Raw genomic sequence first — 23,852 nt, 5'->3', positions numbered from 1 at the left:
TGTGAACTTGTATAGGATATCAAACTAATGTTAGTATTTATTGATCACTTTCTTCGGGCCAGCCAGAGCTCCCTATGACTTACATGTATATTAAATCCTCAGACCTGCTAATGTCTGTACCTATAACATCCCTATAAGGTAAAATGAATAATACTGCTTCAGCATATGTCCATACCCACCACGTCCACACAACCACACAATGTTAATATCACTGGAGATGTAGGTTCAGCATCTTTTCCACACCACTTAATGTTAATATCACTGGAGATGTAGGTTCAGCATCTTTTCCACACCACTTAGAAAATTTAAAACATCATTTTGCAATCCAAGTATATCAGGTGCCATCATTTGGGAGGAACTCTGACACTCTTCTATCTCACGACAGTGTCACAGCGGCTTCCAGGCAGGTTTCCAAGACAACCTACAATTAACCTTCACTCTTCCAGCCCTTCTAAAGTACAAACAAACATCCAATTCCCTATGGCAAAATCAATTATACATGGAAAACAATGAATGAATTCTGTTTACAGAATAACCAAACTTACACAACATTTTCTACCAGAAGATGTATAAGGAAATAGGACTTCAAAGGGGGGAATCTGAAGTTGATCTAATATGATCAGATGAAAGTGAAACACTAAGTTCCAGAGTATACTGTGGAAAAAAACAAAAGTTATTTGAATTATCACTGACAATTCGTTAAAATTGAGTGCTTCAAAGGTGCAAATTTGGAAGAAAAACTTGCTCCTAGAGAAATTGTTAGAGATAAGGAGTCCATTCTTTGTGGACTAATGTTCTTCTGATTTCACTAAATTAATCACAATAAGAAAATAATAAGCTCAGTCCTTTAAATTCTAAGCTCAAAGCAGTCAGATATCCAAAGGACTTCCAAAACTGTGCTGAAAAATATGATTTTTTCCCTTGAGGCAGGGATTTCTGAACAAAACATAAGAATATCTGGTCATAAATGTGACCTAAAGTATAAAACTAGTTGAATTTACTGCTTCAATAAGACATGTACAAATTGGACACTGATTGGAAAGAGGAATTGAAATTGAAACAAGGTAGGTCACAAAATTTGCTTAGGTGCCTAAGTAGGTAGTGGTGTCATGTCAGAGTGGAGGACGTGCAAAGTAGTCAGTGGATGAATGGATTGTTTCCAAACAGGATCTAATTGACTTCTGAGTTTATTGTTACTGTTTGTGTGGCTTTTCTGTTTTTTATTTTTATTTTTCAGTAAGAAATGAAAATAAGGCACCAGAGCCTAAATTGCTCCTCAATCAAGTAATTGCTACACCTTAGCAACCTTCTTTCTCTGTCTTTACTCCACTATAGTCACGCATTTTTCCTCTTGATTTATAGTATAGCTTTGGAAAACCCAACCTGAGGATTTTGTTTTGCATCACTTTTACGTCATGGTGATACAGTTTTCCTCTTGAGCTTCAGTTTATTCCAATACTCAACTTCATGGTTTTTGTTGGTATAAGATCACTTATGTTACATCTTTTTCATATATTATCTTGTTTGTATTTTTATGTATAGTCAATAATACACAAAACATAAAATTTACCATCTTAACAATGTTTAAGTATACAGATAAAGTGTTAGGCATATTCACATTGGTTTGGAACAAATCACCAGGACGTTTACATTTTCCAAAATATAAAACTGTATACATATTAAAGAACTCCCCAGCCCCACCTCCCCCAGCTGTTAACAACCATATTCTACTTTCTTTCTCCATGAATTTGAATACTGTATATATGGCATATAAATGTAATCATACAGTATTTGTTAATTGTGACTGGTTTATTGTCCTCAAGGTTCAAAAATGTCATAGCATATGTCAAAATCCCTTTCCTTTTTAAGGCTGAATAATTATATTATATGTATATAACATGTCTTGTTTATTCCCTCATCCATTAGCTTGAATTAACTCCACCTTTGGGCTATTTTGAATGATGTTGTTAGAAGGTGAGTAGAAGAAAATATCTTTGGGTCTCTGCTTTTTTTCTTTTAAATATATAATCAGTTGAATCAGTGGATCAAATAGAAATTCTGTTTTTTTTTTGTTTTAGGAACAGCCATACTTTTTCCATAGTAGCTGCATGATTTCACATCCCCCAAAACAGTGCACAAAAGTCCTAGCTTCTCCACATCTTCACCAACATGTGTTATTTTCTGTTTTTGTTGTCGTGGTGGTGTTATTGATGATGTTTTTGAGTTGTAAGAGTTCTTTATGTATTCTGGATATTCACAGCTTATCACAGGTATGATATACGAATATTTTATTATATTCTGTAGGTTGTTTTTCCACTTTACTGATTGTGTTTTTTGATGTACACACATTTGTATTTGCTTTTACTTTAAATTTTAATTTAATGTGATTAATCTATTTTTGTTTCTATTGCTTGAATTTTCTACATCATATCCAAGAAACCATCCCAATATCCAATCATGAACCTTTTCTCATGGTTTTATTGTTATTGTTGTTGAGTTTTAAGATTTCTTTACATATTCTGGATATCAACCACTTCTATGTGATTCTCAAATCTTTTTCCTATGTTGCAAATATGTAATATATTCTATATTTTCTTCTGAGAGGTTTATAGTTTTAGCTTACTAACTTTAATTTTTTTTTTTGAGAGGGCATCTCTCATATTTATTGATCAAATGGTTGTTAACAACAATAAAATTCTGTATAGGGGGGTCAATGCTCAATGCACAATCATTAATCCATCTCAAGCCTAGTTCTCATCAGTCTCCAATCTTCTGAACCATAACGAACAAGTTCTTACATAGTGAACGAATACTTACATAGTGAATAAGTTCTTACTTGCTGAACAGTACAAGGGCAGTCATCACAGAAACTTTCGGTTCTGATTACGTATTAAGAACTATAAACAATCAGGTCAAATATGAATATTCGTTTGATTTTTATACTTGATTTATATGTGGATCCCACATTTCTCCCTTTATTATTATTATTATTATTATTAATAAACTGCTGAAGTGATAGGTAGATGCAAGATAGAGGTAGAAAACATAATTTAGTGTTGTAAGAGAGCAATTGTAGATGATCAGGTGTGTGCCTGTAGACTATGTGCTACTCCGAGCTAGACAAGGGCAATAAAACATCCATGGATGCAGAAGCTTTCTCTCAACACAGGGGGGTGAGGTTCTAAGCTTCACCACTGTTGTTCCCCAATTTCTCACATGATGGCCCCCCTGCGAATGTGACTGTCTTGGGTTGTTCCTCCCTTGAGGAATCTTACCCGTCTCTGGCTAACCAGTCATCTTCCGGGGCCATACAGGGAGATGTAAAGTTGGTAAGTGAGAGAGAAGCCATATTGTTTGAAAAGGTTGGCTTTTTACTTCTTTGCAGATTTATGCCCTGTGGCTTCTATTCCCAGCACTTGTCTCGAGGTATCTTTACCACCTGGAGGAAGTATGATACTCAGTAAATTCTATATGAGGCACAAATTCTATTTAAGGGTTGTAATTAGGAAGGAAGAAGAAAAGCTATAGAGGTAGCATATGGCAGAAAACATGGGAAGATTGATTATTTCTTTGACATATGTTCTTGTAGAGTACCTTAAGTATGTATAGGTTTTAAACTACCAACTTGCACACACATATTAACATAATAGGAATACGGTGACATAAACTAAGCAAATCTATAATTACCACCTATCTCCAGTGAAGTCAGGAAAAGCATTTAGGCACCCTAGGCATTTGTGAAAATTAGTCTATGATATGATGGATATTGTCCAACTGTACTTGAACAGTCTGAGAGAAATCAGACAAATTAAAGCAACCCATTTCTGGGATCTGTTCACATCACATATGTTCTTTTAACCGTAGATAGTCTATAGTCGTAAGATTTTGGAGTGCTACAACGTGCACCCCTCCCAACTCCTGATTGAGTTCCAACAGTACAGATCTGGTCAAATTCGTTGTCTCACTGTATGCACATGCCAGCCTAGACATCTTCCTCCTCATTCCAATGGCAAGTCCAGGAAACGATGGGGTGGATGCAGCCACAACTGCAGCATCGCCCGGATCCCTGTGGAGGCTTTTTGATGATGATCCCCCGGCACGAGTCCTCCAGAGAGTGCTGATGCCGGAAGCTCCTCCTCATATCATATCTTAGTTCATTTTCTGGGTAGCCAAGCTAGGCCTTGATCTTCTGCATAGAAACAAACAGACACTTTGCCCACACTTTGACATGCCCTCTATACCACTGTGTAGAACTCATTGGAGGTCAGCACACAGGAACTGCTTTCTTTTTCTTTTTCTTTTTCTTTTTACTTTTTTTATTAAAAGAAAGGAATATTATCAGAAAAGAGTACCTCCATAGCTGATCATCTGACACCCTTTAAGTGATCAACATTAAGGATATTTAAAGCATGCGTTAATCTTTGATTTACCAATTGGTTTATCCTATCAAGGAGTAATCCCCCTTTTCTTTCTTTTTTTTTAATCTTTAATCTACACTTACATGAAGAATACTATGTTTACTATGCTCTCCCCTATATCAGGTGCCCCCTAAAAAACACCTTACGGTCACTGTCCATCAGCATAGCAAAATGTAGAATCACTACTTGTCCTCTCTGTGCTGTGCAGCCCACCCTCCCCTTTCTCCGTCCCCCCCATGCATGCTAATCTTAATACCCCCTTCTTCTTCCCCCCCCATCCCTCCCTGCCCACCCATCCTCCCCAGTTCCTTTCCCTTTGGTACCTGTTAGTGCATTATTGTGTCCTGCAATTCTGCTGCTGTTTTGTTCCTTCAGTTTTTCCTTTGTTCTTATACTCCTCAGATGAGTGAAATCATTTGGTATTTCTCTTTCTCTGCTTGGCTTATTTCCCTGAGCATAATACTCTCCAGCTCCATCCATGTTGCTGCAAATGGTAGGATTTTTCCTCTTCTTATGGCTGCGTAATGTTCCATTGTGCATATGTACCACACCTTCTTTATCCATTCATCTACTGATGGACATTTAGGTTGCTTCCATATCTTGGCTATTGTAAACAGTGCAGCAATAAACATAGGGCTGCATCTGTCTTTTTCAAACTGGAGTGCTGCATTCTTAGGGTAAATTCCTAGAAGTGGAATTCCTGGGTCAAATGGTATTTCTATTTTGAGCATTCTGAGGAACCTCCATACTGCTTTCCACAATGCTTGAACTAGTTTACATTCCCACCAACAGTGTAGGTGGGTTCCTCTTTATCCACAACCTCGCCAACATTTGTTGTTTTTTTTTTTTCAACGATGGCAATCCTTACTTGTGTGAGGTGATATCTCATTGTAGTTTTAATTTGCATTTCGCTGATAATTAGCAATGTGGAGCATCTTTTCATGTGCCTGTTGACCATCTGAATTTCTTCTTTAGAGAACTGTCTATTCAGCTCCTATGCCCATTGTTTAATTGGATTATTTGCTTTTTATTTCTTGAGGCATGTGAGCTCTTTATATATTTTGGAAGTCAATCCTTTATCGGATCTGTCACTTATGAATATGTTCTCCCATACTGTAGGATACCTTTTTGTTCTATTGATGGTGTCCTTTGCTGTACAGAGCTTTTTAGCTTGATATAGTCCCACTTGTTCATTTTTGTCTTTGTTTCCCTTGCCCGGGGAGATATGTTTATGAAGAAGTCACTCATGTTTAAGTCCATGAGATTTTTGCCTATGTTTTTTTCAAAGAGTTTTATAGTTTCATGACTTACATTCAGGTCTTTGATCCATTTGGAGTTTACTTTTGTGTATGGGGTTAGACAGTGATCCAGTTTCATTCTCTTACATGTAGCTGTCCAGTTTTGCCAGCATCATCTGTTGAAGAGACTGTCATTTCCCCATTGTATGTCCATGGCTCCTTTATCAAATATTCATTGACCATATATGTTTGGGTTAATATCTGGAGTCTCTATTCTGTTCCACTGATTTGTGGCTCTTTTCTTGTGCCAGTACCAAATTGTCTTGATTACTGTGGCTTTGTAGTAGAGCTTGAAGTTGGGGTGCAAGATCTCCCCCACTTCATTCTTCCTTCTCAGGATAGCGTTGGCTATTCGGGGTCTTTGATGGTTCCATATGAATTTTTGTACTATTTTTTCCAGTTCATTGAAGAATGCTGTTGTTAATTTGATAGGGATTGCATCAAATCTGTATATTGCTTTGGGCAGGATGGCCATTTTGACGATATTAATTCTTCCTAGCCAGGAGCATGGGATGAGTTTCCGTTTGTTAGTGACCACTTTAATTTCTCTTAAGAGTGTCTTGTAGTTTTCAGGGTATAGGTCTTTCACTTCCTTGGTTAGGTTTATTCATAGGTATTTTATTCTTTTTGATGCTATTGTGAATGGAATTGCTTTCCTGATTTCTCTTTCTATTAGTTCATTGTTAGCATATAAGAAAGCTACAGATTGCTGTGTGTTAATTTTGTATCCTGCAACTTTGCTGTATTCCATTATTAGGTCTAGTAGCTTTGCAGTAGAGTCTTTAGGGTTTTTTATGTACAATATCATGTCATCTGTAAATACTGACAGTTTGAATTCTTCTTTACCAATCTGGATTCCTTGTATTTCTTTGTTTTGTCTGATTGCTGTGGCTAGGACCTCCATTACCACATTGAATAACAGTGGGGAGAGTCATCCTTGCATCCCTGGGATGAATCCCACTTGATCAAGGTCTGTGATCCTCTTGATGTATTTTTGAATTCGGTTTGCTAATATTTTGTTGAGTATTTTTGCATCTATGTTCATCAGGGATATTGGTCTGTAATTTTCTTTTTTGGTGGGGTCTTTGCCTGGTTTTGGTATTAGGGTGATTTTAGCTTCATAGAATGAGTTTGGGAGTATTGCCTCCTGTTCTATTCTTTGTGAAACTTTAAGGAGAATGGGTGTTATGTCTTCTCTGTATGCCTGATAAAATTCCAAGGTAAATCCATCTGGTCCAGGGGTTTTGTCTTCGGTAGTTTTTTGATTACCGATTCAATTTCGTTGCTGGTAATTGTTCGGTTTAGGTTTTCTGTTTCTTTTTGGGTCAGTGTTGGAAGGTTGTATTTTTCTAAGAAGTTGTCCATTTCTCCTAGGCTTTCCAGCTTGTTAGCGTATAGGTTTTCATAGTATTCTCTAATAATTCTTTGTATTTCTGTGGGGTCCGTCCTGATTTTTCCTTTCTCATTTCTAATTCTGTTGATGTGTGTTGACTCTCTTGTTCTCTTAGTAAGTCTGGCTAGAGGCTTATCTATTTTGTTTATTTTCTCAAAGAACCAGCTTTTTGTTTCATTGATTTTTTCTATAGTTTTAATCTTTTCAACTCTATTTATTTCTTCTCTGATCTTTATTATGTCCCTCCTTCTGCTGACCTTAGGCCTCATTTGTTCTTCTTTTTCCAACTTCGATAATTGTGACATTAAACTATTCATTTGGGATTGTTCTTCCTTCTTTAAATATGCCTGGATTGCTATATACTTTCCTCTTAAGACTACTTTTGCTGCGTCCCATAGATGTCGGGGCTTTGTGTTGTTGTTATTTGTTTCTATATATTGCTTGATCTCTATTTTAATTTTTTCACTGATCCATTGGTTACTTAGGAGCATGTTGTTGAGCCTCCATGTTTTTGTGAGCCTTTTTGTTTTCTTTGTAATTTATTTCTAGTTTTATATCTTTGTGTTCTGAAAAGTTGGTTGGTAGAATTTCAATCTTTTTGAATTTACTAAGGCTCTTTTTGATGCCCAATATGTGGTCTATTCTGGAGAATGTTCCATGTGCACTTGAGAAGAATGTGTATCCTGTTGCTTTTGGATGTTGAGTTCTATAGATGTCTATTAGGTCCATCTGTTCTAGCATGTTGTTCAGTGCCTCTGTATCCTTACTTATTTTCTGTCTTGTGGATCTATCCTTTGGAGTGAGTTGGATTTCCTGTTTTAATGTAAATTTTTACAGTCTACAGTTCACCTTTCTGCATTGCTTTTGCTGTGTCCAGTAATATTTTTTATGTTGGGCTTCATTTTTGATTATCTAAAATATTTTATAAATTCCATTTTAATTTTTTAATTAACCACTTGGTTGTTTAAATATAATATTAGTATATTATGTATATATTAGTATAGCTCTGTTTTTGTTTTTCCTATTTGCTTGCAATGCATTTTCATTATTTGCTTTCATTCTATGGAAGTTCTCATATTTAAAGTGAGTGTATGATAGGCAGCATATAGTTGGATCCTTTCTTTTGCATTCATTTTGCTAGTCTGTGTAAGTTGTAAACTTTCTTCCCATCAGTCTTATACACAGCCATTGCAATAAATTCTCAATTATTTGCAAAATCATCCTTGTCGGTTATGTGTCTACTGAGCAAAACCCACACTGCGGAGCCCCCCTGTGGACAGTGCACCTCCACTTAGCCAGGATACAGGCATCCTTAACAGCATTCCAAGGTCCTTGCTTAGCATCCCAAGAACTATGTATACATGTTGATTCTTTAAAAACACCTGGATTCCAACTCAAATAAATCACATCACAATACTGCCAGAGACCATCCCATGAAATCCAAAATATTCCATTGTCTATTTTATGAGCTGTTCGAGGATCAAAGTTTAAATATTTTTGCAACTCCAGGGTCCAGTTATTTACATCATTTTCATTGTATGTGCCTTTCCAACGTAAATGACTCCAAGGATTTTTCAATTGGACAAATTGCAGCCGCTTGAACTCTCTAACATCCAGAACAGCATATCCATATGTGGGAATGAGACTGCACTTCTCTCCCTCGGCTTCAGTCATTGTGTGTGTTGACGCAGTGCCGAGGACATCCCCATTGTGAAACCTTTGATGAAGCGTTCTGAAAGAATTACCCTTAGCGAAAATCAGAATGCATAGCAGTCGTTTCTGGTATCCACCTAGTCAGTGCATGAAGATAAATATTTGAATCGGATCCTGGGAAATCATATCCTCCCATGACTTTTATGTATGCTTTTTCTATGAGAGAAACCCATAATTCGCTTTTGTTGTTGGAATAAGAACAGCAAATTCTCCTTCGTGATCAGCAGGTTACTGGTCATCAATTATCACCTTTCTTGGGACACAATTGAGGTGTATGTAATTTTACCATATACTTCCCACATGAGTTGTTCTCTGGCTCACCATGCTTATTCTGAGGGTAAATTATGCTGGTAATCATCTCCTTATTAAATCTTCTTTCATAAACTGCACTGAGAGCCAATGATGACACAAAGTAACACTCTGGTACTATTGTCTGTTTTATGCTAAAACTGAACACAGTATAAATCATTGCAGAATTGCTGAAGACATCTTCTGGTCGGACCCATTCAGAAAATGTAGCGTTTCATGTAGGTGATAAAGCCAGCTTGTCCCGTCTGTCAGAGGAAGGCACTGGGCAAGCATAACACTCCCTCAGATCAATACTCATGAAAGGGACGTATTCTATGCCATTTATTTTTTTATGTTACCCTGAGCGCTTCTATTTCTTCTGACGTAAACCTCTGTCCTTGTGCATCATGATAGTGAACTTACAAATGGCCGAGGTCTTTCCAGGAAAAGTTAGTTCCCAGGGGACAATGCGATCCTGTGGGAGGCGGCTTCGGTCTGACTCTCGCTGACTTGGTTCTGCGTGGTGGCTTTGTTAAAGGCTCACGCAGGCTGCCACTCTGTTTAGTGCCTGTCGGGCCACCTGTTTCAGTTTATTTTGCAGAATTTTATCAGCAGTTTCATAATCAGGCAGAGATCTACGTCTTCCGTATACAACTCTGTGGCGTCTTCAACATTCCCCGTCCCATCCTCGTCAAAAGCTTGTGTAACAAGGAAACGGACTCCTCCAAATGCAGCTGATGTTTTGATTTCTAAGGATCAGCAGTCTTTGAACTGCAGAATGTAAAGTCTGGATTCTTTCCAATCACTCATTTATTTCTCTTGAAGATGTTCTAGGCTTGGTGCTGCCATCTCAGCATAAAACCAAGCTTGCGCAGCTTCCCTGTAGCAAAATGCAGCCTCGGAGCAGCGGCCTTCGTGGTCGCGCTGCACTGCCAGCCTGGGGGACTGCACAGCGTCCCGCTCCAGCGCTGGGGCGTCCACAGCGCCGAACCCGCGCGGCCGAGCGAGGACACGCGCCGGGAGGCCTCTCGCCAACGGCGGCGCGCCCGGGGCCGGGAAGAGGAGTCGGGGGCGCTGGCGGGCAGGCACAGCTCACTGCGGGTGGCCAAGGGAGGACCGGGGCCTCCTGGGATGGAACCTGTCACGGGCCGCGCCCCTCAGCCCATGCGGCTCTCGAGCTGCAAGGCCGCCCCGCGTCGCCGTCCCAGCATTCCCCCCTAAATTAATAGTTTTATTTTATATATCCTATAAGGTAATTAAAAGTGGAGTTCTCGGTAAGTTTTTTCCATTACCCAAATACATGACTGCTTTGGAATTTCCTTAAGGGTCTCACCCTTGTTTCTTTCAGAAGCCTTGGATTTCTGTTGCATTCCCCCTCCTGTAACCTCTTACTCAGAAGCTCCCGCGGATTTGTACTCTGCGTGGATTTGTACTAATGCTCCATGACACCTGCCACTGCTGTCAGAGGACTCCAAACTGGAATCCAATCTACACCATTTCTTCAATCAGTGTTTTGAGTAAGACGAAAGAGAAACCAACCCCCTTGGAGAGCCTCGGGCCAATCAGAGTCGCGTCGGCTAGGGCACACTTTTGTCCCAGAGGATGAAGTGGACATTAAGTCGTCTCTTTATGACCCAGGCACACTGATCTTAGGGTGGGGTGGGACAACCGCAAGTAAAATGCCACGGAATTTCCCCCCATTTTGAATAAGGCTCTTTCTTGGTTACGTTAGCTTGTTTCCTGTCGCTTCGTACCTGGATTCTACAGTTCTTATAAAACTACGTTGGACCATGTATTGTTTACTTGGTTTTCTGTGGGTGTTGAGGATGTGTACCTGCCTCCTACCCATCTTTCTGATGTTGGATTTTAAGGGATGAAGGTAGTGACAGGTTATAATATACCTTAGGAATGCCTTCTTTTATATTGAGGCATCTCATTGGTTTTCCTCCTTTGCTTTTACCCCCTTCCTATTAAACCTGACCAAATAAAATAAGATGATCTCTCATGTTTACATTGTCCCTATTTGTGTGAATTTTAAGGGCTGTCTTGAGCTCACGGGAACTCCTGGCACTATCTTGGTCTATTTGAACTCAGAGATATGGACGTGTGGGCTCAGACTGAGAGTGTAGGCACTTACCCTGTGTGGATGGTGAGCTCTGGGTGGGAGGCAGCCCAGTAGCTCAGAAGAGGCAGTCTTGTTCAGTGGCCATGCTGTTTGCTGGGCTGCGCATGTGGGCAGAGAGAGTGGCCATGTTATAGGATTGATTTTAAGTTATTCTCTGCCTGGATAGTGTGTTCTGTTTTTGTTTTTTGAGTTTCTTTGAGTTGATGGTGGAGAGAAGTTACACTTATATGTGCATAAATATTGAGAGGTTTTGTGTCTGCATTGGACTAAATAGTAAGGGATATGCTTCCGTCCCTGAATCCATATTAAATAGGATCATAACAAAAATATAATAACAGCAGTGATGGTAATAGTCGTCACTAAAGTTGATATTTATTAAGGGCTGGTTGCATGCCAGGCAATGTTGTGAGTTGCTAGCCTTTATAAACGAAATCAGTTTTCACAAATCACCCTCAGTGGTATGTGCTAGTCCAAGTCACAGTAGAAAGACAGGAATAAACTTCAGATTAAAGAAAGCAAATAATAATTTCTGGTTATTCATGCAGAATAAGCTCTGGTCTCCTAGCTCCACTTAGTCAAAACTGAATCATCTTGACTTTTATGTTATTGTAAATTTTTTTTACCTTGAACAAAGGAGTTATCATATGTCATCCCTTAAAACTAGTTAAGGGGATAGAGTATTCAAAAATCAACCTCCCTTTACTGTCTCTAGAATTAATCAATCTTGTTACAGTAGATAATCCATAATATATAAAGAGCTCAGAAGCCTCAACACCAAAACAAAGCAATAAATGTAGCCCAAGGGGCAGAGGACCTGAAAAGACTTTTTTTCAAAGAAGACACACAGTTGGGCAATAGGCACATGAATAAATGCTCCGCATCTCTAATCATCAGGGAAATGCAAATTAAAATCACAATGAGATATCACCTCACCCCAGTAAGGATGGCCAACATCCAAAAGACAAGATATAACAAGTGTTGGTGAGGATGTAAAGAACAGGGAACCTCCTATACTATTGGAGGTAATGTAAGTAATGCAGCCAATGTGGAAAGCAGTATGGAGGTTCCTCTGAAAACTAAAAATAGAAATACCATACAATCCAGTAACTCCATTTCTAGGAATTTCCCCAAAGAAAACAAAATCTCTGATTTGAAAAGATATATGAACTCCTTTGTTTATTATCACATTATTTACAATGGCCAAGATATGGGAGCAACCTTAGTATCTGTCAATAAATGAAAGTATAAAGAAAATGTGATACATATGTACAATGGGATATTCAGCTACAAAAAAGAAATTTTCCCAATTTTGACATCATGGATGGACCTAGAGGGTATTATGCTAAGTGAAATACAGGTGGAGAAAGACAAATACCAAATGATTTCACTTGCATGTGGAATCTAAAAACAAAACAAAACAAAATGAACAAAACAGCATTAGACTCATAGACACTGAGAAGTGACTGGTGGTTACCATGGGGATGGTTGGGGTGTGTGGGTAAAATAGGTGAAGGGTATAGAGGCACAAAAATCACAATCATAATATAAATTAGTCACAGGAATGAAAGTAGAGCATAAAAAATACAATCAGTTTTGTTCAACATGAGAGGTGTTGACAGATAGCAACTAAAGTAGTTGAGATTAGGATTTAATATTGTGTGAAATTGTTAAATCATTATACTATATGCTGGAAACCAATATAATACTGTGTATCAACTATGCTTGATTAAAAATATTAAAAAAAATAATAACCCCAATAAAAACAATCATCATTACTAAAACTAGTACTTATTGAATACTTGTTATGTCACAGGGAACACTGTGATTTGATTACAATTGACTAATTTTTTATTGCCATTTGTAATTGGTGTTATCATGGATCCTGATAGAAAATAAGTAGTAAATCTCTGCATATATAAACAAATGGTAAGTTCCTGTTTCTCTCACTTGGGCAGTGTGCTGCCCTCCTCAGTTCCACCCCACTATTGGAATCCAGTTATACCCCCAGGGCTCACTGTGTGGTACCTAAGGACACACCACCATTTTTATACCACAGCATTTGAGATTGATTTTTCTCATAACCTTCCCAAGAAATTTTTTGTTGTTACCTGTTACACTTAAAATGTATTGTTTACACAATGTCAACTGAAAATAAGAAAATGTGAATTGAGGAACACTTCTAAAATTTATTCAAAAATAAATCAGAAGGAGCTATGAAGCTCAAGAAATTTAAAGTTAATGGCCTCTCACTTGCAAAGGCCCTTTCCAATGTTGCCTATGTCAACACTGTACTTGTATTTTTTATTACTTTTCTTAAGGAGTTTACCCTAAACTGCAAGATTCAGGGATCCCAAAACTTGTATTTTCCCTTTATTTGTCTAGAAAGTTTTATACCAGTGATTCGATTTGAGGCAAGTATTACCCATTAGAGGAGTTAATTTTTTGCTTAAATGAGATACTTATATTCTAATATTTCCATCTGAGAGTAAAAATCAATGATTGTCTGCTCAAGGGAGTTGTCTCTCTGAGGAAATTGTTTAAGGTGTTTTACAGGAAAGTCATAAAACATATAGTAAATATGACCTACATCATCTCACTACCCAAGTTTTTGAGCATATATATGTTATAAATATGTATGTCTATATAATTAAATACATACACATATAAATATGCAGCAATTTAAAATATATTTTAATATACATATTTTATAATATGTGCATATTTTTTACTGTGTAATATTATAGAACATACATTTATTTTATAAAAGATGTATTTTTTGCCTTAGTAAAGTTTTTCTTTTATGTCATCTTATGGAATTATTTAGATTGAAATTTTAAAATTTATCCTCTCTTTAATTTTACCAGGTTAAATAAATCCCATAAGTATTGAATAACAGTAAGTGAATGCCCTGTCCTTATCTAACTTCCTCCCTATGATCCAGGCCACAATGAACCCTGATAGGTTACAACATTTATTGGATGTGCATATTTTCAGAAAAGTTTCTCCGACTTCCATGATCATGTTAATCTTACAAATTTTTAGGAAAAAGTTAATTGCATTATTTAGAAAATAGCATAGCCTGAGTCACACAATTCCCTCAAATCATCCTTTTGTTCAAAAAACATCAAAGTATATATCAATTGGTTATTATTTTCTAGAATATAGTTTATATACACGTTTTAAAGGTGAAGTAGAATTAAGTAATACTTTTGTAAAACCTATCTGTTAAAAGATATCTCATTAGTTTTCATTTGAACAAACATTTTGAGCATTTAACCTGAACTCAATTGTTTTTTGTTTATTTATTTTTAGTGCAGACAACAATCTGAGAAAAAAATATCATCTGCAATGTAGACACTGCATTTAATTTTGGTCTAGAGTCCGGGGTCTCCCTGAGGGCCTTTGCAAACAATATATGGGGTTCAGCTGTGATTCTGCAGGCAACCCATTTAAACTGAAATGTTCAGTCTTGCATAAGGTTAAGAAAAATGAATTCTTTTACTATTTTTTATTTTCCACTCTCTTTTTCATACTAAATGGTTATTGTATGAGACCGAAAATAGTAATCACCACTCGAAGTCATAATTTGGTGTTAGCTCCTAAAGTGTATTTCAAATGATAGATTGCAAAATTCTCTTTTCCAATCTATTTTTCTGCCTCTTTGCCTTAGTGACACATTAGCTTAATTATTAAGAATGTGTGTAGTTCTTCCTATGTATTTCTATGAGATACATGATCTTCAAATAACCCGATTTTAGAAAAGAATATCAAAGAAGAAATTGCTGTAACGATCTAACTGCTACCTCTGCACGGATAGCAGGGAATCATTCTAACAACTATTCCTGAGATGTGTCTCCTGATGGTCCTCATTATTCTGCTGGTACCATTCGTGGCCATCTAGCGTCTTCTGCCCGCATCCTCACTGTGGTGCTCCAGATGAGCTCAGCCAGAGGACAGACGAAAGCCATCTCCACTTGCTCCTCTCACCTGATGGTGCCCAGTCTCTTCTATGTGATGGGCCTCTCCACCTATACAAGGCTGCAACCCTTGCGTTCTCCTGAACAGTAGCTCTGTTTTACGCCATTATCACCCCTCTTCTGAACCCCTTTCTCTGCAGCCTGAGGAATTAAGTGGGTATTGGGACCTTGAGGAGACTGTTGGCATTGTACATTCATACAAAAATGTAACTTTTGGAACCCCTTATTGACTATAGTGAATAACATATAACACTTTGCCTAGAATATACTGATAAGTAATATCTAAACCCTAAAAAAAATAAATGTTGATGGGTAATCTACTCTTGCACTTTATGATGCAATAATTCTTTTCCTTTAATTTTCATGTATGGCCATATGTTCATTGTATTTGAAACAATATGTACCATTCTCCTGCCTCTTATAACTTAACTCCCTGCAGAGTGGAATAAGTATGTAGGGAAGCTGGTCAGATATCTAGTATGTCAATGTATCTAGCCACAATAATTTGCTCATAATTGTTTTATAGTGAAGAGAATATTTTATTAATTTGCATGTGTACCATTACGCCTAAAAAAATCTGAATGGAAAAGAATATGTGCTGAGGTATATAAATAGGTAGGCGTGCCATGTCAGAGAGGAGACCATCTACAGGAGCCAACACATGAACAGATTATTTACAAAGAATCGCCTCTAATTTAGGAGGCTTTTTATTATTATTTGGTAGGTTTTGCTCTGTTTTTTTTCATGATAAATGAAATTATGAGATCAGAGTAAATGGCTTCATAATATAAGGATTGCTGTACCTTAGTAAACTTATTTCTCTATATGTACCCCACTGCAGTAACTTATATTTCCTCTAAATAAATACAAAATGTTTACAATGTTCAGTTGAGGGATGCCAAAATATAAATTTGTTTGGGATATCCTCAAATCTTTGCTTAAATCTAAATTTGAGTCAACTATACATATCACTTAGGTTTTACATATTCTATTATTTTTTCCTGATACCTGCCCACCCAACTCCCATCACTTTTCACTGTTACTGGCCCTACAGGTGTAGACAATGTCTCCTTGAACAAAATGCACCCTTACATATGTCAGACTACATCATTATGATCTTATTATCTACCTTTCCTGTACCAATTAAGGGAAAGGATTACACATGAAACCTTGTGTTTTATTTTATTTATTTATTTATTAACTTATGATTTATTTTTGGGGGGGTATCATTAATACACACTTACATGAACAACATTCTGGTTACTAGATTACCTCCATTATAAATTCCCCCCCATATACCCCATTACAGTCACTGTCCATCAGTGTAGTAAGATGCTACAGAATCACTACTTGTCTTCTCTGTGCTGTACTGCCTTCCCTGTGATGCTTCCACATTATGTGTGCTCATCATAATGCCCCTATTTCCCTTATGCCTCCCTTCCCACCCATCCTCCACAGTCCCTTTCCCTTTGGTAACTGTTAGTCCATTCTTGGGTTCTGTGAGTCTGCTGCTGTTTCTGTTCCTTCAGCTTTTTCTTTGCACTTATACTCCACATGTGAGTGAAGTCATTTGGTACTTGTCTTTTTCTGCCTGGCTTATTTCACTGAGAATAATACCCTCTAGCTCCATCCATGTTGTTGCAAATGGTAGGATTTGTTTTCTTCTTATGGCTGAATAATATTCCATTGTGTAAATGTACCATATCTTTATCCATTCATCTACTGGTGGACACTTACGTTGTTTTCATTTCTTGGCTATTGCAAATAGTGATGTGATAAACATAGAGGTGCATATGTCTTTTTCAAACTGGGCTGCTGCATTCGTAAGGTAAATTCCTAGGAGTGGAAATCCTGAGTCAAATGGTATTTCTATTTTTAGTTTTTTGAGGAACCTCCATACTGCTTTCCATAAAGGTTGAACTAATTTACGCTCCCACCAGCAGTGTAGTAGGGTTCCACTTTCTCCACATCCTCACCAACATTTATTGTTGTTTGTCTATTGGATGTTGGTCATCCTAAATGTTGTGAGTTATTATCTCATTATGGCTTTAATTTGCAGTTCTCTGTTGATTAGCAATGTGGAGCATCTTTTCATGTGCCTGTTGGCCATCTGAATTTCTTCTTTGAAGAAGTGTCTGTTCAGCTCCTCCGCCCATTCTTTAATTCAGTTATTTGCTTTTTGTTTGTGGTGGTGCATGAGCTCTTTATATAATTTGGATGTCAACCCCTTACTGGATATGTCATTTATGAATATATTCTTCCATACTGTAGGATGTCTTTTTGTTGTACTGATGGTCTCCTTTGCTGTACAGAAGCTTTTTAGTTTGATATAATCCCACTTGTTCCTTTTTGCTTTTGTTTCCCTTGCCTGTGGAGATATGTTCATGAAGAAGTTGCTCATGTTTATATTCAAGAGGGTTTTGCCTATATTTTCTTCTAAGAGTTTTATGGTTTCATTACTTACATTCTGGTCTTTGATCCATTTGGAGTTTACTTTTGTGTATGAGGTTAGACAATATTCCAGTTTCATTTTCTTACATGTACCTGTCCAGTTTGACCAACACCAGCTGTTGAAGAGGCTGTCATTTCCCCATTATATATCCAAGGCTCCTTTATGGTATATTAATTGACCACATATGTTTGGGTTAATATCTGGACTCTCTATTCTGTTCTACTGGTCTACGGGTCTGTTCTTGTGCCAGTACCAAATTGTCTTGATTACTGTGGCTTTCTAGTAGAGCTTGAAGTTGGGAAGTGAGATCCCCCTGCTTTATTCTTCCTTCTCAGGATTGCCTTGGCTATTTCGGGTCTTTTGTGGTTCCATATGAATTTTATAACTATTTGTTCCAGTTTGTTGAAGAATGCTGTTGATATTTTGATAGGGATTGCATTGAAACTGTAGATTGCTTTAGGCATGATGGCCATTCTAACAGTATTAATTTTTTCTACCCAAGAGCATGGGATGGACTTCTATTTATTAGAGTCCTCTTTAATTTCTCTTAGGAGTGTCCTGTATTTTTCAGGATAGGTCATTCACTTTCTTAGTTAGGTTTATTCCTAGGTATTTTATTCTTTTTGATGCAATTGTGAATGGAATTGTTTTTATGATTTCTCTTTCTGCTAGTTCATTGTTAGTGTATAGGAATGTAACAGATTTCTGTTTATTAATTTTGCATATTGCAACTTTGCTGAATTCAGGTATTAGTTCTAGTAGTTTTGGAGTGGATTCTTCAGGGTTTTTTATGTACAATATCATTTCATCTGCAAACAGTGACAGTTTGACTTCTTCCTTATCAATATGGATGCCTTTTATTTCTTGTGTTTCTGATTGGCTAGGACCTCCAGTACTATGTTGAATAAAAACAGAGAGAGTGGGCATCCTTTTCTTGTTCCCAATCTTAGAGGAAAAGCTTTCAGCTTTTCACTGTTAAGTATTATGTTGGCTGTGGGTTGTCATATATGGCCTTTATTATGTTAAGGTACTTGCCCTCTATACCCATTTTTTTTAGAGTTTTTATCTTGAGTGGATGATGAATTTTGTTTAATGCTTTTTCAGTATCTATTGAAACGATCATATGTTTTTGTCCTTTTTGTTGATGTGGTGGATGATGTTGATGGATTTTTTAATGCTGTACCATCCGTGCATCCCTGAGATGAATACCACTTGATCATGATATATGATCTTCTTGATGTATTTTCAATTTGGTTTGATAATATTTTGTTGAGTATTTTGCATCTATATTCATCAGTGATATTGGTCTGTAATTTTCTTTTTTTTTGTGGTGTCTTTTCCTGGTTTTGGTACTAGAGTGATGCTGGCTTCATAGTATGAGTTTGGAAGTATTTCCTCCTCTTCTATTTTCTGGAAAACTTTAAGGAGAATGGGTATTATGACTTCTCTAAATGTCTGATAATACACAGCAGTGAGTCCATCTGGTCCAGAGTTTTGTTATTGGGTAGTTTTTAAATTAACAATTCAATTTCATTGCTGGTAACTGGTCTGCCTAGATTTTCTGTTTCTTTCTGGGTCAGTCTTGGAAGGCTGAATTTTTCTATAATGTTGTCCATTTCTTCTAGCTTATCCAGTTTGTTAGCATATAGATTTTCATAGTGTTCTCTAATAAGACTTTGTATTTCTGTGGAGTCCATCGTGATTTTTCCTTTCTCATTTCTGATTCTGTTTATGTGTGTAGATTCTCTTTTTTTTTCTATTTTTTTATTTTCTAAAAGAACCAGCTCTAGGTTTCACTAACTTTTTCTATTGTTTTCTTCTTCTCAATTTTATTTATTTCTTCTCCGATCTTTATTATGTCCCTTCTTCTGCTGACATTGGGTTCCATTGTTCTTTTGCTCCTCTGTTGGGTGCATAGATATTTATCATGGTTATATCCTCTTGTGGGATTAACCCCTTTATTATTCTATAATGTCCATCTTTGTCTCTTTTGACTGTTTTTGTTTTGAAGTCTATTTTCTCTGATACAAGTGCTGCAACATCTGCTTTTTTCTCCCTATGCATGAAATATCTTTTGCATAAAAAGATATGCATGAAATATCTTTTTCCATCCGTTCACATTAGTCTGTGTATGTCTTTGGATTTGAAATGAGCCTCTTGTAGGCAACATATAGTTGGGCCTTGTATTTTTATAAATTCAGTGACTCTAAGTCTTTTGATTGGTGCATTCAGTCCATTTATATTTACAGTGATTTTTGATAGGTATATACTTATTGTCATTGCAGGCTTTAGATTCATGGTTACCAAAAGGTTCAAGGTTAACTTCCTTACTATCTAAAGTCTAGCTTAACTCACTTAGTATGCTATTACAAACACAATCTAAAGGTTCTTTTTTTCCTCCTCCTTTTTCTTCCTCCTCCATTCTTTACATATTAGGCATCATATTCTGTACTCTTTGTCTATCCCTTTTTATTACCTCTGGTGACAACTATTCAACCTTAGAGATACTTCCATCTATAGTAGTCCTTCCAAATTACACTGTATAGATGGTTTGTGGGAGCTAAATTCTCTCAGCTTTTGCTTATCTGGAAATTGTTTAATCCCTCCTTCAAATTTAAATGATAATCTTACCAGATAAAGTATTCTTGGTCCAAGGCCCTCTGCTTCATTGCATTAAATACATCATGCCACTCCCTTCTGGACTGTAAGGTTTCTGCTGAGAAGTCTGATGATAGCCTGATTGGTTTTCCTTTGTATGAGATCTTATTTTTCCCTCTGGCTGCTTTTAGTAGTCTTTCATTATCCTTGATCTTTGTCATTTTAATTACTATATGTCTTGGTGTGTTACTTGGGTCCCTTGTGTTGGAAGATCTGTGCACCCCCATGGCCTTAGAGACTATCTCCTTCCCCAGATTGGGGAAATTTTCAGCAATTACTTCATCAAAGACAGTTTCTATCTCTTTCTTTCTCTTCTTCTTCTTCTGGTACCCCTATAATATGAATATTTTTCCATTTGGATTAGTGACACAGTTCTCTCAGTATTCTTTCATTCTTAGAAATCCTTTTTCTCTCTGTGCCTCAGCTTCTTTGTATTCTTCTTCACTGATTTTTATTTCATTTATCATCTCCTCCACTGTATCTAATCTACTTTTAATACCCTCCATCCTGGTCTTCAAATTTAGGTCTCCATCCTAAATTTGTTCCTGAGTTCTTGAATATTTTTCTGTACCTCTATGAGCATGTTAATGATTTTTATTTTGAAATCTCTTTCCAGAAGTTTCATGAGGTTGGTTTCATTTGAATCTTTCTCAGGTGTATTCATAGTTTGCCTTTGAACCAGTTTCCTTTGATGTTTCATAATTTGTCTGTGGTGCCCTTTAGTGCCTGCCCAGAAGCCCTACTCTCTGGAGCTTCTCAGCCCCTGGAGGAGTGTAGGGGGTCACAGGGGAGTGGTGTGGGTGCTTGGGGGAGGAAAGAGCTCTTCCCTGATTCCCAGCTGCTGTGCCTGTCTCCACTGCCTGAACTAGTGGACCAAACACAAGGTGTAAGCCTCTATGCTTTGTGTTTGTAGCTGCCTTAGGTGGGGCTTCCTTCTGGCTGGCCTGATGCCAGGGCAGGAGTTGCTGGTTTGAGAGCCTGAGCCAGGTGCAGGCTGGCCGAGAGGAGGACTCAACAGGCTGCATATCACTGTGAAGGGCCTTGAAGCTGCATAGCCAACCAGGGGGATGGAGCACCTGAAGATCATTTAAGCTCCCAACCTGCAGGGAACAGTGCACCTGGACAATTTTGTTTACTTGACCTTTCTCCAGAGCTGTAAGCTCTTTGTAATCCTTGCCCCTTTATCAGCCCTCTCAGTTTTAGAAAGTCTCTCAGACTGCCCACCCAGGTTAGCTGAATATGAATCCCTGTTTTCCACAAGCAGCTGGAATCTCTATCTCTCCAGGTATTCCACCTTAGCTTTCCAACTGCACTAAATCACCAGAGCACCATGCAATGCAGGTTCATGCTCCCAGAGCAGATCTCCTGGTGTAGGTGCTCAGCAGTCCCATGTCTCCACTCTCTCCCTGCTCTGTTTCTCTTCCTCTCACCAGTGACCTTGGGTGGGGGAAGGGTTTTGGTGCGTTATCCTGTTCCATGAGTCTACTCTTTTCTTCAGGTATATGCTGTCTAGTGCAGCTTTTTTTTCTGTTGCTCTTTCAGGATTAGTTGTATTAAATTATATTTTCATACTATAGGAGGAGGTCTCTGTCTCACCTCTCATGCTGCCATCTTTAATCCCGAAACCTTGTGTTTTAAATATTTAACATTCTCCCTAGTACTTATTTGGCAGCCAGTAAGTTTTTATGAATGAATGAATGAATGAATACTGAAAAAGAAGCTTCTTTCTGAAAATAAAGTGAATTTTGACATAAAACTTGATTTGGAGTACAGTTTTTAAATACTGAACTTGAAATATTTTTTATGTATTTTATATCATGATAACAGTGTTTTCTTTGGAGTTGCAGCTATATCAAATTCCACACTTCACATCATTCTGAATTCTAAAGGAAAAAGGTGTAACACTGTCACTTTATCCCTAATGGAAATATATTTGACACACTGACTCAATTTTTTCTTTTTTTATGACAAATTTGTATAAATTAACTTGCTACACTTGATTAAATATAGCAGCATGACATATTTTATTTGTTTCCTTTGTTTGTGTGAGCCAAAAGTGATTAAATCTGGAGGTAAAGTGACCTCGTACACCTCTCTCAGTCCACTGTTTGGGTTCAGAAACCCATGTGTGGGGGTCGGTGTTTCCCAGGTGATGGGAAGGCAGGCACATGCCCCATGTGGGACAGTGAGTTTGCTGAGGACGTCAGCACTGAGCATGACCACGGGGTTGGCTTAGGCTTGACACATGCACAGAGAAGTGCCAATATTACAGGGTTGATTTTAAGTTTTTCTGTATCGGTATAGTTCCCACTTTTTTATTTGTTTGCTTTTGAGTCTAGTAGAACTACTTCACTATTGAGTGTGGATGAATATTGAAGGGCTTATGTTTACCCTGGAGCAAAGCAACAGAGCTACTTCATTTATAATTCCATCTTAGCTGACATAGACTGATAATCATTAAAAATAATAACAGCAATAAAAACAGTAATGGTCATCACTAAAACTGATACTTACTGAGTGCTTGTGAGCCAGGCAGCACTGATGAGTTGTTTATCTGAACTAATTTTTTGAAATCACCCTCACTGTTAGGTGCTGTCATCAGACCAGGAGAAATGTAGGAGTGAATCTGTGACTCAGCAGCGCAGACACTGAGCTCCTGGTCCTCTGATCCAGACAGTGTTCTGCCCTCTCGAGAGCTGCTCTGCTATAGCGATGCGGTTACACCCCCAGGGATAGTGTGTGGGCACACCGCAGTTTTTATATCCCATTTAATATTCTCATAGCCATTCAAAGAAATTTACTTTTGTGGTTACCTGTTATTACTCTTATTTTTCTCACGCAATGTCAATGGAAAATAGCAATACATGTGTTGAAAAACACTCCTAAAAGTTATTTAGAAATAAATCAGAAGGAGCTATGAAGCTAAAGGAATAACTTTCAGGGCCTCTCACTTGCAAAGGCCCCTCCCAGTGTTGCCTATGTCAACACTGTATTTGTATTTTTTATTGCTTTTCTTAAGGAGATCACCCTAAACTGTCAGACTCAGGGTACTTAAAACTTAGATTTGCTTTTTTCTATCCTAGAAACTTTTACATCAGTGATTGGATTTGAGGCAAGTGTTACTAATGAAAGTACTTAATTCTTTAAAATGAGATACTTATATTCTAATATTTCCATCTTAGACTAAAATCAATGATTATTTGCTCAAGCGAGTTTTCTCTCTGATGAAATTATAATGTATTTTACAGAAAATGTAGAATGTATATTAACAAACCTACTTCATCTTGCTCCCTGTAACTCTGGGGGAAAACCTTGTGGCAAAATACCTTTGAAACAAAATCAGTCAAAGGGAGAAATAAAGTGGAAAAATACATTTATTGCCTATAAGCAGTCGTCCATTTCTGCCTGCCCTTGTTTCTCATAACCTGGTTGCAGAAAAAGGGACCCCACCCAACCTCTCAGGTCCAGATATGCCCTTGCTTCCCCTTATGATCACCTATTGATATGGATATGGATGCTTCTCTTCACCC

The 23,852-nt window shown here is 37.6% G+C and overlaps 1 pseudogene; it reads right to left on the bottom strand.

Moving 5' to 3' along the window:
- Positions 1 to 8,238: 8,238 nt before the first annotated feature.
- Positions 8,239 to 10,085, bottom strand: LOC108394988 (calpain-7 pseudogene; annotated as a pseudogene).
- Positions 10,086 to 23,852: the final 13,767 nt, after the last annotated feature.

This window comes from Manis javanica, chromosome 14 (genome assembly GCF_040802235.1).
Source record: "Manis javanica isolate MJ-LG chromosome 14, MJ_LKY, whole genome shotgun sequence".
Lineage (NCBI taxonomy): Eukaryota > Metazoa > Chordata > Mammalia > Pholidota > Manidae > Manis > Manis javanica.
This window is presented reverse-complemented; position numbering and strand designations above follow the sequence as displayed.